Here is an 811-nt window from a genome sequence, read left to right on the forward strand (position 1 = left end):
TACGCCACTTGAACGCCATACATTTTCCCTTTTATTCATGGGATACTTGATAGGAGCTGGGATTTAAAATGCAACAGTTTCTGTAAATGCTAACATGTCTTTATCTAATCATGATGACTTAGTTCCCATCCAAAGAGAAGTTCAGAAGACTACAAAACAGGATGGCATTGTTGGTATGGTTTGAAGATAAATTTTGAATATGAACAGAACTTTCTGATAACAAGGTGGTCCAGTGAGAAACTTAATCAAGGTGGCTTAACTAGGCACAGCCCCTGAAAGTGTTGATAGAAACACCTTCAAGAATCTCACTTTATCCTTAAATTACACCTTTGACTATATATACACTCTTTCATCCTTCAATGAGGGCTCCACAGTTCACAATTCCAGAAATGGTTTCCTTCCCTTAAGTCCCATAGAATTTAGCCATCTAAGAAGTTTTTCCCAAAATTTTGTCTGAAATTTAGTTTAGCAGCCAGATCTCTAATTCTCTCCTACTAAATCCAGACAATCCCTCTTCAGAGTCATTTCTCCCCAGAGTCTTGTATCACCTTTTTGCCTAGGAGTCAGTCTCTGATGTATGACATCTTTGCTCCAGGCTATTATCATAGTGAACAAAAGTGTTCTACATGAGAAGATAAAGAGATGGGTTCATATAACAAGACCACTCCCTCTACTACCCACAGCCCTCATCTATCGGCTGGAGTTTTGCGTCCTATTGCTATTCCTTTCTCCGCGGCTACAGACCTTTTGGGCTCTGAGAAGAGGACACAGATGCAGACTCTGCTTTCCAGATCTATGCACTAATCCCCAC

This window comes from Orycteropus afer, unplaced genomic scaffold (genome assembly GCF_000298275.1).
Source record: "Orycteropus afer afer isolate SDZICR_OR568_19922 unplaced genomic scaffold, OryAfe1.0 scaffold00292, whole genome shotgun sequence".
NCBI classification, from domain to species: domain Eukaryota; kingdom Metazoa; phylum Chordata; class Mammalia; order Tubulidentata; family Orycteropodidae; genus Orycteropus; species Orycteropus afer.